Genomic DNA, 14,406 nt, shown 5'->3' with positions numbered 1-14,406 from the left:
CGAAGACAAGATGTTAAAAATAAGTGTGACAGGTGTATATTTAGATATCTAAAGAAAGGGTAAGGATTTTCCAAGTGTGTCTGCTGAGCAGAGCCATATGGGCTTTAAGGGGAGCTACTAGCATTAGGTGTTTTTGAAATGACACCATGTGTTGAAAGACCTAAACTCACAGGGAAATCTACTTTATGTCATTACTTTTCTTATTATTGATTTTTTCTGAAGTTTTTTTATTTTCCACAACAAAAGTGTCCTTTTTTTTTTAACATTTTAATAGTAGAATTAAAGGGCAGTGTTCAGATGTCCTGACATCTTGTTTCAGATGAGACACACAGGGCAGGTGTTCACACTTACGATTGGACAAGCATTTCCTCAGCATCACTACACTGCCAAGGAGCCAAAATTCACCATGCAAACACTTGCATGTGCTCAAAAACACCCCAGCTTGCAGTGACCATAACTTAATTTTGCCTTTATTTATCTGCAGACTGAAGTTTGCAAGAATCTGCAGGAGCACCTTGAACAAGTATGTGTGCCCTGAGCAGACCTAATAAATTCTGACAGCAAGGCTGGACATTAGCTGGAGGAAGTGGGAATAGGCCCTGTCTCACCAACCCCATGAGTAACACTGGACCTTTCACTTGAAAACCTCAGAAATGGATGATTTTTATCTGCTTCAAGTCGCTGATGCAGAACAGCTCTCACAAGGAAGAACACAAAACATTTTAAATGTGTGTATCAGAGAATCGTATCATGAATGACCTTGAAAAGAAAAAGACTGCTGAGATCATCGTGTCCTACTTGCTATGTGTGGGCACATAGCTGTGTGTCAGTGGCAGCATTTATGGTCTGTGTGGAAATGGACTGATGTTTAGAGATGTTTTGCTGGGCTTCTTCAGAGCAAAGAGGGCAAGAAGAGGATGAAGAAACACATTCAGTGCTCTTTATCTGCCAAGAGATTAAAAATGGTAGATCTATCCCAGTAGATGGTAGATGCCTGTCCCAAGAAGCACCACTCATACCAGAGCTGCTTCTGAAAGCATGAATCTGGAAATACCTTGGAAGATGGAGGCTCTTGGGGAGCCTTTTGGTCTTATCCTGCATACAGATAATTGTCTGCAATTACAGAGAGGAAAATGTGTCTGTTCTTGATACTGCTAAAGGCTTAGATCTCTTAAACCATAGCCAGTGACAGAAACCAGCCTAACTTGGGTGATAAAACTCTGCACTACAAGAAAAACGCCAAAACAACAAGAACCACCTTCGTAAAACTAAAAATTAAAAATAAAATATAAAAGGGTAGACAGGGAGAGATATTTGCCACCTCCTAAGAAGATTTTTAAATCAAAGAGGGACACTGTGATTAGATTATGGCCCCAGAATGACAACAACTCAACTTTCTCTTTGAACTCAGAGAGGCTCCCAGGATGAAGTGGTGTTCAAAGACAATTCCTTTGCATGAATAATATGGGGGAGGGTTTAATTACCACCTCCTCTCATTCTTCATCTTCTCTAGCCAGAAAGCTCAGGTTTCAGCAGTTTTGTTTCTCACTGACACTGTGGCAGACTGGGGGAAGGGAGAGGAGGGTGGAAATACTACAAGGCTGGGAAAAAAGGGAAGCAGCCAGTGAGCTGTAGCAAAAAGAACAGAAAATAAAAGAAAAGGGCACTGCCTCATTCATATATAAATCAGTTTAAAAAAAGAAAGAAAAAAAAAAAGAAAAGAAAGAAACACCATCCCACTGATATTATAAATCTCTGGAAAGGGTAGTGTCAGAAATCACAACTCTGGTGCAAAAAAATCCTGTATCTCAAAACTCATCTCACTCAAAACTGTTACATTCTAGCTGTAAGGCAACCGTGGTGCACTGAAACCTGGTTTCACTCTGGCTGTCAGCTTAAGCAGGGCTACAACAAATGCAGACCAAGAATGAGTAAATCCTAATGTTCGCCTGTGTAAATAAAGACTGAATTCATGTTGTTCTTGCCTTTATGTTGTCACTTTTACCCTTTTTAAAGGGATACAATATTAAGCACTGGTAATGTTATTAGCCACTAGCACCAGACAAAGAGACAAGTGTGAGTCTGTTTTTAACAGATTTCAAATATTCTCAAATACAGTTGATTTGAGGTCATATCATATTCACAGTTTAGATCAAAAGCAAGAAACGCTCTTAGTTAATATTAGTAATAGTTTACAATCAGCCATGCTATCGCTTGCCTCTGCAGATCTCTTAAAATATCTGCAATCAGAGTGCCCTCTCTGGCCAGAGGAGTGAGCCCTCCACACAGTGCAGAGAAAGGGATCTGCTGTGTTTCCCTCACAGAACAGTGAGGGTCTGGCTGTTTCTCACTCAGGGCTCTCCCTGTGACAGACACTCGGTGCAGAATCCGCTCTCACTGCTCTCTGCCCAGCTCCTTTGCCATCTCTGCTGTCGTGTCCCCGACGCAGGAGCCGCACGCCCTTCCTGACGTGAGCTTTCCTCACCAGCTCTGCTGTGAGTCACTTGGAAGCAATTACTGAGTTGTGCAAAGCTCATGTTAGGCAATAGCAGCTGTGTGAGGAGCAGATTCCTCCCAGGTTGCTCTGTTTCCAGTGGTTTCTGACTAACTATCCCTGGCCATGCCAGGTGTTGATGGGACACCCCACCACAGGGAAAGGCTTTTCTTGCTCCCCTCCAGCCTGTCTTGAGTGGAGGTGAAAGGGAGCAGAGCAGGCAGTGAAGAGTGCACTTGGCTGGGTCCACCCAACCCAAGGGCACCCAAGGACACCTGGGACCAGGAGGAAAGGATCATCCCATGCCTGATGTCTAAATTACCAAATAGATTCAGCCCAGAGTGTGAAAACCACTCTCAGGACCTTGGTCTAAGCTCAGGTTTTCACATTCCATCTTCTCCTGTGCTGAACAGCAATGGGCTTTCCTAGAAAAGTGCTCCAGCAGCTTGGCCTGCTGAGCAAAGGTCATATGAAGACTCAGCCTATGGACATAGAAGGTTTTGGCCAGGCATAAAGTGCTGGAGCCCATCCACCCTGTAGGAAGTGTTCCCCCAGACCTCCAGGACTTACCTGGAAACCTACATGGGCCAAGTCAGAGGCAGCCCCACAGGTGCTCATATTGTCAAGAAACACAAGCAGAAAGAGAACTGACACTTAAGCATGGCCTCAGGGCTATTTATACCCTGTAGAGATGCCTATGAGCCCCTTTTGTGGCATGTACAGTAAGACAAGCCTAACTGCACCATACAAGGTGCTGCTTGGGTGATTATCCCCCATCAAGAAGGTGAGAGGGAAATGGGGAAATAAATATCAGTGGGGCCCCTGGTTTCTGAAGGAACAGAGGAAGACAGAAAGTAAGAAAAAGAATATTTAAAAAAACCCTTTTAGATTTTGCTTCAATGAGCTGCTCCTCTCTGTTTCTGAGAAAGAGCTAGAGATGAGCAAGTGTAACATGTCACCATGAATGAGCTCTGCGTACCTCCACACCTTGGGGAATTTGGTTCCCGACTCAATTTACCGAAACAATGCCCCATTGGGGAGGGGTTTGATCAGCCACCCAGAAGATGACGAAACAAATGACACCAGATGAGACGGGGGTTCCCTGCAGCTGACACAAGATAAGGATTCAGAGCACTGCGCAGCCCTGCCCTCCCTGCTGCAGCCAGCTCAAGCAGCACACACAACTGCTGAGCTGCTTTGGGGAAGACCAGCTCCTGGAAGAGAGAAGATAAAGAAAGAGATGTGGACAGATCATCCAAGATTAATGATGGAAAAAAGTGAAAATACTTGTAAGAGGAAGCTTTCACTATGCCAGAATCATTATTAATCGCCTGCAACTCCCTGTGACTAAGAGTTGTTAAACTTCATTGGCATTTAAAAATATAGATATTCCATTACACAGGCAAAAACCAGCTAAGATATTGGAATTTGAAAGGGGGATTAACTGCAATGGGCACTTCTAATTAATTTTTTAAGAGTATTTTTTCAAAACTGTTTTTTAGCTTGTCTGTTTAACTTCTGGCAAGTTGTTTTAACTTTTTTTTTCTGATTTGTCAGTGCTTTTTAACTCCCAGTTTCTATGAAATTAATAAGAGTGATAGAAAAATTTCCAAAATATTAAGGTATTTCAAGTACTGGCTGAAATGGTGTCCAAAAGATGACTGAGTTTCCTAACTGAGATCAGCAGAGCCACAACCCTTAGTAGACAGCACAGAAGCAAAATTTGACAGGAAGCAAGTCTTGATGGTCAGAGCATCATTTGCTTTGCTACAAAATTGTTTTTATAGAATTATCTTTTTCAATTTTTGTGATCTTTTCTCTTCAGGGTCTTTTTCACAGGTAAATCTAATGTAGCATCTTTGTCTTTCATTGCTTTGCACAGAACACCATCTTTTGAATGAGACTGAAATATTTGTGAAAAGAAAGTCTGGCATTCAGGTTTCCCACCTGTTCAGCTATAAATGGAGACCATGGAGACAAGTCTTCTGCCTAGGAGGGATGATATCACAATAGGCACTACCAGGCTGCTAACACACCCCACATTCAAAACTCAGGTATTCCAACAGATCTCAGCTGAAAGACCACTCTGCTTTTGAGAGCAGAACTGGCACTGGAGCTGTAGAGGGCCAACAAGGCACCAGCACATGGAAAACCATTTGCAACCCTTTGTTGGGTTGGCAATGGACAGAAAGCTGAGAGGGGCAAAGGGCTGAAAGCTCCCTCTGAGGCCACAGACACTCACACATGAGTTACCATCACTCTGAGCCTCCTCAGTTGTCATGTGCACCTGTAAACTCCCTGTGAACATGCAGGTGGGGGTTTCTGATGTCTTTGGTAGCTCTGATAGGGAACATGTGATTCTGCCTCCTGAATCTTCAAGCTTGCCTTAGCAAGCGTTGTTGGTCTGAAATGGAGTAAAGGGGCATAAATTCACCTCTTATGAGGCAAACAGTGACAGTTCATTGAAACACATGGCCCTGTACTTCCTCTGCAAGAGAAAGGCTGGAGCAGCTCAGCAAATTCAAAGGCAGGATGCAAGATAAAGGCAGCTTTGGGAAGGAGTTGAGGTTTTGGCTTTCCATTGCTCCATTCTAAAAATAACAATCAAACCTCAGGAAGGGGTGAGGTGGTAGGTACCCTGTTTTTACAGACTGTTAGTGTTGGTGCACAGATGCTATGGAAGTATCCCTAGCTGAGGCCTGGACTTGGGCTTGAATCCCTTGGGAATGGCTTTGTAGTTTTGAGGAAGCAGTAAAAATGTTACAGGTCTCTTCAATGACTGCACTTACCTGCCTTCACAAATCACCTCAATACTTTCACCCACATTTCTTGAATAAAAGAAACTATTAATATCCCTATCTTTTCCTTGGTTATGAGGAATTGTAACTAAAGGATAGATACAAATTCCTGCTGTCCTGGGTACCAGGAGAGAGAAAGCCTTGGTACATCCATCAGCATCAGCTGGGGACACCAGAGGGTGAATCTAGGAAAAAGCCACCAGCTGCTAATCCAGAGCACTAGGAGGAGGCAGGCTGTAGGTTCAAAGGATCCAGCAGATGTGTCTGGAAGGGAAGTGGGGAAAGAAGTGTCTCTTAGCTGTCACCACCATTGAACCAGAATGCAAAGGGCATTGGCAATTTTTTCTCTTGTTCTTTAGAGGACAGAGATTTATGAGAAGGTGTTCCCTAATTTAGTTCTGCTTTTCCCAAGATTTCTCTGTCTCCATGCAGGAGACTCCTCCTTCCAGCAAGGAGTACAACTTACAACAGTGAAGAAAACCCCTGATCTTCAAAGGGCTGCAGCATATTGCCATAATGCTGTCATAGCAAGGACATAGCCCCATCTATACAGGCAAGATCAAACAGCATCCTGCAGAGTCAGGATGCTATTGCATTACAACATGATTCTTCCCCATGACAGATTTGGCCAAAAGCCAGGCAATTAAATGGGTCTGCTAGAGTGAATGGACTTGGGGTCTTAGACAGCAGTTGGAGATTTATGCTGCTGCTGGTGCAGAAATCAAATCAAGACACTGCTCCCCAGCAGTACAGGCTCACCCAGCCATCTGCAGACCAATGGTGGGAAATCTGTGCCTTGTGTCATTGCTGTAGCTAAACATCTTGTGCTTTTCTTTCAAAAAGTGTGTTCATTGAGTTCATCATTAACAATCATTGATATCAGTTAATACTAATCTTCAGAAAATGTGAGAAGGAAAATCCTTTGAGAATATCCCTAGGTGAGCCCATCAAGGGATCATGCTGTGCTTTCATTTTCCAATGTAACTGCCCATTCAATGATAGCTTGATAGGAAGTGGCATAGATCTTTTTAGTGGCACTTTGCTGCCAGGGTGTTTTAATGAAAGGCAATCAGCAGGACATAGCAACCTGAAGAACTGAGCAATCTACAAAATCCAGAGATTTTTGTGAAGAGATTTTATTTGTCCTTCTTCATACATCTATACCCTTGATTTTAGTCTTGAAGTCATGGATATACTTAATATTCCTTGCAATATGCAGGACAAATCCATCAGTACTGTGGATTAGAGAGCAGAGAATGAGAGAAATGAGCCTGTTAAGGCTTGGTGACTTGCAGGACTAGCAGAGGGACTGAGACCCTTAATGCATCTACGTTAAAGAGGCTCGTGTCTGCTGTAATCTGTTTTCATGCTTCAAGCATGTAGGATTGTGCATGATGGAATTTATGGTGCATACTCATCTGAGTCACAGAATATTATAAGCTCAAACCCATTGCAAAAAAAAACCAAAAAAAACCCCACACCAAAATTGCTAAGGCATTTGCACAAAAATAGATTAGCATGGCCTGAATTAATGTCAAGTGATAGGTTGTAAGATCTTAAGCTGCTGTAACATAATTCCCAGCAATCATATGCTTAATATGTTATCATGTCTGTGTTTATTCTAGTAAATGAAATTAATTAGAGTCTATCCACTGGTTCTGAAGGGTCATGTTAAGGTTTGTGTTCTCAAGACCAGACTAGAGCCTGAAGCTCATCCTCCCTGGCTTGGGACAGTCTGACCTGCTGTCAGATGAGCATATTAAAAGAAGAAAAACAAAACAAAACAACAAAACAACAACAACAAAAATCTTTCTTGACCTCAGAAAGCTAAAACCCCTGCAGGTGACATTAAATGTTATGGGAGGACATGGGCCTCTCCAGAAGGTGCTTTCACACAAGAGACTTTTTGAGTATCAAGCCCAGAGGACCCAGAGTTTCAGACAGATAGCTGATAGACAATGGCATGCTTTACCACTGGTCACAGAATATGAGGGTTTGCAAAATCACTGTTTAAATAATGATTTAATGGTGGACTTGGCAGTGCTGGTTTAACAGTTGGGCTTAGAGATCTTTTCCAACCTAAATGATTTTATTTATTTATTATGCTAAATTGTGTGTTTGCCTGCACAATCCATTGTGTAATAAAATCAGCAGTGTAAGCTATGTTTAACATCTAGAAAGAGGCACATGACAGGAGCACCAGAGTCACTTTAATAGCCAGATCACTGTGTGTCCTCCAGCCACAGTGAGGAAAATCCACTCACTGGAACACAGGAAGATGCAATGGGAGGATGTCTCTTTAGCTTCTCAATTCCTTTAAGAGTCATTCCACATCATAACACAACAGCTCTTAATTACTTCAGGAAGGTGCTGACTTTCTAGAAAGATCTTGGAAAAACCATTCAGTCTTTACACCACTCTGCTCCTGCCGGGGTGCTGTTCCCTGCCTGGGGGTCAGAGGCACAGTGGCTGCCTGCAGGCTGCAGTGGGGACAGTGGCTAGCAAGGGTCACAGCTCTCCCTGACAGATGCACATGGAAGTTCACCTCTTCTCATGGCATTGCTTCCACCCTGGTATCTACCCAGACAGTTTCCACTTCCCAGCAGCAGAAATACTTCACCCCACAAAGGCCACAGAGCTGATGTCACTTCAGAGCACAGCAAGCAGCAGCAGGAAAAGCTGAACTCTACATCAGGGCACATTAATACTCCCAGATAGATCTCTGTCAATTCACTGGTAGCTCTGATGTGTCACCTAGTCCTGTGGCTTTGGTCAGGGAAAGACCTCATCATCAAGGCTTCAGTCTGACAACAGGCATAAAGCTGTCTTTGAAATCTGCCCTCATAATCAGAAGAGAAAACATTTTCAGTGAAAGATCAGAAGAGCCAGGAATCAGCAGGGTCTGCAGACTGTCACTGCTCACATGTTTGCTTTGTTATCAGCACATACATTCAAAAGTAGGTTTGTCAAAGGGCTGTTGCCTGTGCAAATCAAATCATAGTGGAAAGCAAGAAAAGTGTTTGCCTGTGATGAGATCTCACCTGCTTTGTGTGCAAGCTGCTGGAGATCATTAGTACTCTCTGATACTTGTTATTTGTAAGCAGCCCTGCTCTTTTCAGGTTCATTTCCTGCTCCACAAAGCAACACTGCCAGACATTTTCACACATTCTGGATGCTTTGGGTAACATGGAGCAAAAATCTTCAGCTACTGACTGCCTGACCATCTAATAACCCAAACAGCTCAGCTGTTGTATGCTGCAAGCCAGTCTTCAACCCAGACCACATGCCAAGAAAATCCATGAAGGACAGAGAGCTCCACACAATGGAACCCACACTCTTCCTAAAGCCCAAGTGTATATGCCAGGCAAGAAAGAATTTGGACTGGAAAAAAAATACAGATTCCTAGGGTAGGAATTGATTGCTAGTGTTGTCATAAAATTGCTGGGTCCCATCTTGGGATCCTTGGTAAACTGTATGCCACAGCCAAATTTCCACACAACCACGCTGCTCAGCAGCCAGCTTGGAGGTGCACAGCACCACACAAGTGTTAGTTTCACTCTTGATTTTTAGCTACTTTTTGATGAAAAATGTGTCATTAACTGAGAGTTGATGCTCTGATGTGGGATTTCCAGAAAAAGGAATAAGAGATACATATGTCCTCTGATTTCTGGTGAATTCTCATAGAACATGGACAAAAAATGGGCCTCTAACTTGTGTGAGTGCAGCTGCAATCCTTGAGGTCTCCTGGGGCAGTGTACTCAGATGCCTGCAGGATGTGACCCATCTCTCATGGAGCTGGTGATGGTAGGGAGGGCCTATCAATTTAGTCATATTCACCTTCCTAACTCTCATCTGCAATATGTGTTTGTGGGAAGTAACCAAGAGACCATGTAATTATTTAGGTTAAGTGGCAACTTTGATTGAACTGTTTGGTAAGCACCAGCAAAAGATAAAAGAGCATCAGAGCATCCTAAAATGAATAAAAGGGGTGTCCTACCCCCCTGCCTAAATCTCACACACTCTAGGAGAGCCTCACTCACTCTTTTTTTATTTCAGCTAATGAAAATTTCATTCCAAAGGAAATTTAAAGCCAATGAAAATTTGTATTTAATGTCAGTTATTTTTAAATTTTATTATTGTTATTGTTGTTGTCATTATAAAAAATAAGCCCTTTAGAGGTCCCTGTGTCTTTGTTCCCATGTGGTGGCTGGGAATTGCACTGCCTCTGTTGGCATCACTGCTGGGAGGACAACTGCAGCCACCAGGCTGTCAGAGAGCAGGGCAATGCTGCCAGCAGGCTGTGGCTGGCTGCACCACTCCAGTGCTCTGCCCAGGGAGAAGGGAGATTCAGAAAGGCAACTACCTCCAACCAGTCGTGGAGGCTTCTAAAAACCACTATGCTGGCATGTGTTAAACTCATTCCAGTTTCTCCATCTGAAGGTGTCTGGCAATGTAGAGGAGTACTTCCCCATCCTGTGAGCAGCCCACTGGAGATGAGAGCCCAGCCATTCTCCAGACTGGTCAAAGTCAGCCCTGCCAGGAGCCTGGCAGCAGTGAAATTGTGTGGATGAACATGTGCCAAGCTAGAGCTGCCTGGCTCTGGTCAGTCTAATTCACCAGCAGAGTCATTGTGCATAGATCTGCCTTTATCTGCATGTGCTCTTTGTTCCATGTGGTGTTATCTGTGCATCCTACAGAATACAATGTTTCTACTTTAACATTGAGACATTCTAAACTAGACTCTCACTACTGTCACGTTAGACTATAGGCATGTGATTAAGTAATTTCTCTTAAATTAGACTTCACAAAAGAAACCTCTAACTGACCTGCTTTTCCTTCTGCTCCATGCTGGTTGCACATTAAAACCCATTACTTCAAACCATCCTGACAGGCATTTTTGCTAACAGTCACAGTCCATTCTAGCCAAGAGTTCTGGACACATCCAAATGTGCATGACTTGTTTCTAGTCTGAACCTGCCTGCTATTAACTTCTAACTTGCTTCAAGTCATGGTTTTCACTGTTATATTAAAAAGAAATTGTTGGAAAGTTTCAATTTTGCAAGAGCTATTTAATTTTAAAGACTAATGGTTTTTGCTGGACCCTGTAAATCTTTGCATATAAATAACCCTGGATTTAAATTCCCAGAACACTGAAAGCCTCTAAAATGGCTCTATATATGGTGAAAACAACCACAGAATGTTTGGTCTGTCTATACCCAGTCTTCATAAGCCTTAAAGTGCCCATGATATTTATATTAAAATCTGCAAGTGGATTCTCAGTTACCATAAAATCATAATTTAGGGCATGATTCTGCTTTCACTTACACCCATATGGGAAGTGGGTTTCTGTAACTCTCCCACTTCCAGCAGAATTTGCTACATGTGAAAAGAGGTGTGGAACACACCTGACATGTCAGTCTGGTTGTCAATAGCTCCATGGAGTTTAGAGGTGGAAGGAACTGCTAGATCACTTTGTCTGAGCTGCCTGTTATGGAATTCCATTCAGTTATTCTTGTACTGGGCCCAATAAATTTCACTGAACCAAAATGTAGCTTCCAAAAAAGCATCCAGAGGATTTTAAAACACAGGAATCCACCACTCCCCTTGATCGTTCAGATAACTGTTTAAAGAAAGATTGCTGTAAAATGTGCCTTCTGTCTAGCATGAATACATCTACCTTCCAGTTTTAGCTTTTCACTGTTACATGACAAAGATCCTTATTTTCTCTAATTTTCTTACTTGAAGACAACTATGCATTGCAAAGAGTCTGCTTCTTGCTTTTCTTTTGATAAGCCCTACACAATAGCTGATCTGCAGTAAAAGGGTGTGTGTAAATCCTTACCTTAGAGACAATGCAAGATAAGAGCCTTCAAGCCCAGTGGGCTCAGCCACCCCGGCAGCCACTGCTGGGGAACCACACCTGTCCCTGTGTTCCTGGCAGCTCCTGAAGAGGCTGCTTAGGGCAGTCCTGCTGTCTGCTAGCACTGCCTGCTCGTTCCCGCTGGAGAGCAGCCCCGCTCCCTCCGTGGCCAGCTCACCCAGGCACGTAGGAAATGCCCATCGCGCTCTGCAGCTGCCTCCAGCACAGGTCACTGGAGGGGTGAGAGATGCACTGCAAACTCTGCCGGCCCAAGCATGTGTGTGTGCTGGGGGTGAGTATTCACATATTTAAAGGAAAGAAGAGAGAGGAAAAATGCACATGGAGCCATTCCCTCAGGGTAAAAGTGAGTACTCAATAGTTCCTGAAGAGTGGCTTACATGCCATCAATTCATCCACTAATTTACTCTGCAGTAACCAATTTATTCAACCATGGTCTGTGTTAATCTCCCCCAAAACATATTTTGTCTGACCTCTCTCAAACAAACCCATTGCCTCATTAGAAGATTAAGTCAGATTAGTCCATTATTATTACTCTTTATGGCTGGTGACAATCTATGCCTGTGGACAGTGACAGCCAAGAACTCCCTTCTCCTCACTGCTTGTGACTGTAAATCACAATTAGGAGCCAGGATTGTTTGATAATGGTAACCATGTAGACATAACATAACATATATACATAGATGTGATATATTTCTAATGAAACACATCTACATCTGGTTTCTATAGCACTGTGTGGATTGGCATTAATCATATCCTCCTACTTTTAATTCCTTCCTGGTAGGCAAAGCTAACTTCCCGACCTACGTTATCCCCTTGCCCTGACAGTGTGATCACGCAACATGAGCTATGGCTGAGAAGGAAACAGCTATAGACATGACAAACTCACCATTCCCATTATGTCATTTTCTAAAGCAAAGTTTTGGTGTGATTTAAGTGCTGCCTATTGCTGCACCAAGATTTCTGCCTCATCTACTGTCTCTTGATCCCCGTTCAAACCTAAGGAGCATGGGATTAAGCCAGTGGGATATTGTGTACTTCCAGAGTAATGTGCATTCGAACTATTAAAAGGTGAAATACAGAAAAAAACCCCAACAAAACCCACAAAAACAAAACAAAAACAAAACAAAAAACCCCAAAAAACCTCAAAAAACCCAACCAACCAACCAACCAACCAACCAACAAAGCTATTTCATTTATAACAAATGCTCACTTGAAAAAATCAATCTGCAACATTTAGTCATTAACCAAATCAAACAAACCCATCCTCCCCCTGAAACCTCCTTTCAGAAATTATCCTAGACATGAAATCCCCTGTTCAGGACATCCATCTCCCTGAATCATGACAAGGCCACCAAGTGCCCAAGGAACACAAACAAGGCTGGCAGCACCAGTTCCCCACGGCACAGTGTTGAGAGTAGCCATGGGTGGATGGACTAGGGACCCCTGTGCTAATCCTCTGTTACCTCTGACAGTGCCAGAGAAAGTCTGATGCCAGGAAATCACACCTTAGGACTCACACAGACATCAAGACTTGGTTATGTGTACAACAGCAGCAGAGCTTGCTGAGGTGACAAAATGACAAACATTCATCATTCATTGGGACCTGGAGTGATAGGACAGGGAGCAATGGGTACAAATTAAAAGAGGGGAAATTTAGGTTACATATTAGGAAGAAATTTTTCACTGTGAGGGTGGTGAGGCACTGGAACAGGTTGCCCATGGAGATTGTGGATGCTACAACCCTGTCAGTGTTCAGAGCCAGGCTGGATGGGGCTCTGAGCAACCTGGTCTAGTGGTAGGTGTCCCTGGTCATGGCAGGGCAGGCTGGGACTATATGATCTTTAAGGTCCATTCCAGCCCTGAACATTCTGTGATTCTGTGACAGTGTTATAAGCCTGGCTTACACCAGATACTTGGCTATTAGGGTGGCTCCTGTGGAGAGGGGGATCAAGCAGCCCTCTTGACACCTTTCTGCCCTCTGTCCTTGTTTGCAGCAGACAGTGCCATATGTCCCTTGCCTGATGACAGAGGTGTGCAGGGCTCTGTATCTAAAGCGTTTGTGACACAGATTTGGAGGTGGTGGCACTGTGGGAATGGAGCTGCCATGGGGGGAAGGTCTGAGAGGAAGAAATACCTGAAAGCCCCGATAGAGTCTATGCTTGTTAAGTCATGGTGTACTTTCAAGGACACTCTAAACCATCAAAAGCCAGATTGTTGCCAAAGCAGTTGTTTTGTCGTCATCCAGCCCAAATTATTTCTTACTTTATTGCTGCTCCCTCTCCCCAAACAACTAACTTCTAACCTAGGACAGTTCTCCTGACATAAGAAAAGGGACAGTGAGGAGGAGGGTGAAACAGTTGCTTTCCCTGGCAATGCCAAGTTAAAACTGCCCACAAAGTTCTGCCTTAAACTAGCATCAGATTTGTTATTTGAGACAGATTGATGGTTCAAGAAGCTCGGCTTCAATGCACATCCTAAAGCCACTCCCCCGTGGCAGTGACTGAACACCTGTAAATGTAACCACTTCCCCGTAGTAGGTACTCAAAGTAGGTACAAGCAGGTACTAGGTAACCACCGGCTTTAAACCATTTATAGTACACGAGAAGCCCCCAGAGCGCTCTGGAGTTTTCCCACACCAGAAGGTAACGAGGGGCGATAACTCGGCGAAGAGTCATCTCCGGATTTCCCAACGGTGTCTGGATACGGCTCCCTTTGTGGGCTCGACGCCCCAAAGCGGCGACCTCTGCGGTCCCTGAGCAAACAGCGCGGGGGAAGGGGAAGCCGCTCGCCGCCGCCTCCCCCGCGGGTCCCCGCCGGGGCACGGCCAGCGCGGCTCCGCGGGCTCCGCCGCCCCAACAGCGCCACCCAGCGCCGCGCTCGGGGCACTCGCCGGGAAGCGCGGCTGGAAAGCGGGAAAGCCGCCCTGGAAGCAGAGCGGAGCCGCCGGGAGCGAGTGAAAGCGGCCGGCAAGCGGCAATGGGGTGTGCTGTGAGCTGCTGGTGCCCAGGGATAACCGGGGACCGTCGACAGAATTGGCACTTCTGATTTAGAACGAAACAAGACCAAAAAAATCACCCCCAGACCAAAAGTAAACCAATCCAAAACACCAAAACAAAGCCCACAGCACAATTTTCCAGTTTTTAAACGGCCTAACATGTTTCCCGGCTTGTTTTAATACAAGAGGCATGGGTATGAATATCAGTGGGAGCTTCCTTGGGTATTTACTACAACAA

The sequence above is a fragment of the Agelaius tricolor genome, unplaced genomic scaffold (assembly GCF_023055355.1).
Source record: "Agelaius tricolor isolate 1412-34295 unplaced genomic scaffold, bAgeTri1.0.p SCAF_2, whole genome shotgun sequence".
Lineage (NCBI taxonomy): Eukaryota > Metazoa > Chordata > Aves > Passeriformes > Icteridae > Agelaius > Agelaius tricolor.
This window is presented reverse-complemented; position numbering follows the sequence as displayed.